This window comes from Bos grunniens, chromosome 11 (genome assembly GCF_055505025.1).
Source record: "Bos grunniens cultivar Pamir isolate PY7600 chromosome 11, Bosgru_T2T1.0, whole genome shotgun sequence".
NCBI lineage: Eukaryota > Metazoa > Chordata > Mammalia > Artiodactyla > Bovidae > Bos > Bos grunniens.
The window spans coordinates 14,828,774-14,831,568 of NC_141175.1; the positions used below are offsets into that span (position 1 = coordinate 14,828,774).

General features: G+C 45.9%; 1 long non-coding RNA gene across 1 annotated transcript; it reads right to left on the reverse strand.

Moving 5' to 3' along the window:
* Positions 1-263: 263 nt before the first annotated feature.
* Positions 264-1,296, reverse strand: LOC147362644 (uncharacterized). The gene is made up of 2 exons (XR_015135684.1): positions 1,014-1,296; positions 264-758 (listed from the first exon to the last, which is right to left on the reverse strand). It is a non-coding gene; the product is annotated as an uncharacterized LOC147362644 (long non-coding RNA).
* Positions 1,297-2,795: the final 1,499 nt, after the last annotated feature.

Below are 2,795 nucleotides of genomic sequence, written 5' to 3' on the forward strand. Positions count from 1 at the left end.
GGGCATACAGATTTTCTAACAAATAATATCATTCTTGCTCATTTACAGTCAAATATACATCCCTGGGTCGGGAAGATCCCCTGGAGGAGTGGCAACCCACTCCAGTATTCTTGCCTGGAGAATCCCATGGACAGAGGATCCTGGTGGGCTACAGTCCATGGGGTCACAAAGAGTGGGACAAGACTGAAGTGACTTAGCGCATACACACACATACTTTCTTCAATGGGAGGGAAGGGGTGTAGTAGCAGGTAGAACCCTGGAAATGCATTCATTCATTCTTTAATTCATTCAACAAATATTTTACATCTTGTTTTGCGCTAGTTACCATTCTAAGCACGAGTGATGAGCTGCACACACAGGGGCCCCGCTTCCATGGGGCTTCCATCCCAGTGTGGGAGACAATAAACAGGTAAACACAGGAACAAGGTGGCCGCAGATTGCGATGAGTCCTGTGAGGAACCGATGTGAGGGGCCAATGTGACCAGGAATAGCTCGGGGGTGAGGACTGTTTGGGAAGAGAGGCCGTGGAGGGTCTCTCAAAGGAAGTGCTGTTTGAGCTTCCTCCTCCAGGAGCAGCCAGTTAGAGGGCTGATGGAAGTGTGTCCGAGCCTCGGGGGACCGCTGGACGGGCCTCCGTGTACTTTAGGAACAGTCTGCCCGGAGTGTGGTTTTGTGGGAATGAGCCCAGTGCAATCGCAACTCCCCACCTCTGCCTTTAACGCGACGGGGACACTTCCTGTCCTTGGTGTCTCCACAACCTGCAGGAGAGAAGCCACATTCCTCAAAGTGACAGCTGGTCTGGGGTCTGACTCAGAGCTCACCAGCTTTGTCTCCCACCATTGTCCCCCAACGCTGGATCTGTGCCATCTCAGATATATGCATCTTTCCCTGTGCTGCATCCTCTGCCCCAAAGGTCTCCTCTGCCTCTTCTTGGTGAACTTTTCCCTCAAAATGCAGCTCAAACCTGTCTCCTTGATGAAGAATCCTTCAAGTTCCCTTAGAGCGAATCTTACCTTCCTCCGTATTCAGATGCATCTTCTGTACATCAGCCGCTGTGCATTTTGGGAGTGAGCCATCTCTCTTGTTTTCCACGTGGCTACCCCCTCAGGCAAAGCGCCTGGTGAATGTCAGTGCCTGATTGTTGAATGAATCTTGCACAGCCATTGGCCTCTCCAAAAAGGAGTAGCCTAGTTAATCCTTAACTGTGTACTCCTCTATGTAAACAGGAGGGTGTTTTCTATTCTAAGAGAGGCTCAGGGTTCTACCATAATGATTAGCGCCGTTGAAGACAGAAGGCAACACTCGGGCTTTTTGTTTTTGTTTTTATTTTTCAAAAGGAGCCCAGAAATCCCTGTCACGGTGGCAGTAAAAAGTGCCGTCTGTGAACTACAGGGAGGAGGATTCATAAAAGGTCAGATTAGGCTATGGTAATAAGAAATATAATTGCATGCCAGTATTCCCTTAATTTGAGGGTTGAATGCAAATTAAGCAGGCATGCCCTTTTCTGGAAGCCTTGTTTTAATCAATTCTGCTGCTCTGGTGGAAGACTTGAAGCTAAAAAGAAAATGATGATAAACTAGGGTATTACATGATTTGACAGTCATCTGATGTACAGGTTTTAGGTACGTGTTTGTTTTATTGTCTGTGGAGCATGCAGTACCTTTATGTTGCTGGGTTCCAAGAAGCTGAACTCAAACTAAAAAACTTTAAGAACATCCCTTGGCCTCTTTTCTTCTATATCAGTTTGATGGGGTGCAGGCTAGCTGGAGGAGGTGCCTGAGATGCTGTTCCCGTGCTATCTCTGACCTTGCTCTGCAGCCTTGGCAAAACACTCTCCCCTCTGAGCCAGTTTCTTTAACTAAAAAGTGAAGTCATGGACTAAGATGATTATCTGGGCTCTCTTCCATGCCAAGAATTATATGAAACATAGTTTTTCCACTAGCCAATTTATTGGGAAAGATGGAGGTGTTTTTTTGTTGTTTTTTGAGATGGAGGTATTTCGATGATATTCTTAAGGTGGATCTAATGACCTGCACTGTCCATTCTGGACATTTCATTAAAATGAGAAGGGCATTTTGGGCCTTGGTATTAGATAAATCACCCACTCTTGCCTTTTAAAGAACATGAGATGGAAGCAATTTGGGGATTTTTGTCCTCCACTTCAAAATTGTTTCGTGCAACTTTCTTGTTAATTGAAGCTGAGTTTGTTCAGAGGATTATTACAAAGTCTTTTATCTTAGAAATTAAAGGAGGAAACCTTTGGGGATCATCTTCTACTTGAATTGCCTTCTGATTGGGCTAAGCCTGGTGTGAAACCCTCTGCTGTTGTGGGTTCAGGCTGGCTGACGTGGAGCCTGCCTGCACCACGGAGGGCTGGGGGCGGGGGAAATAGTTCACCTGTGGAAGTGGGCTGCAGCACTCGGAATATGAGAGTGGACCTGAGCCCTGGATGCCAAAAGGGTAGAAGTGGGCAAAACAGGCAGCACCAAGTCAGAGACTGGTTGGGAGACAGATACCTCATAGAAACATCCACAAAAGCAGGGAACAGGTACTTTGCAGGAGAGAATATCAGAACAGCCAATCGGCATGTAAAAAGATGCTTAACCTCCAGAGTAGTCAGAACAATGCTCATAAAGTCACAGTGAGATGCCATTTTATTAGCAAAAACTAATTGACAATAATATCAAGTATTGACCCAGATTTGCAGAAATGAGATCCCATAGGAGTAGAACTGGTCCATTGATCCATTATGTTTGGAGGACAATTTGCTGCATCTATCAGAGTGTATGTATCAT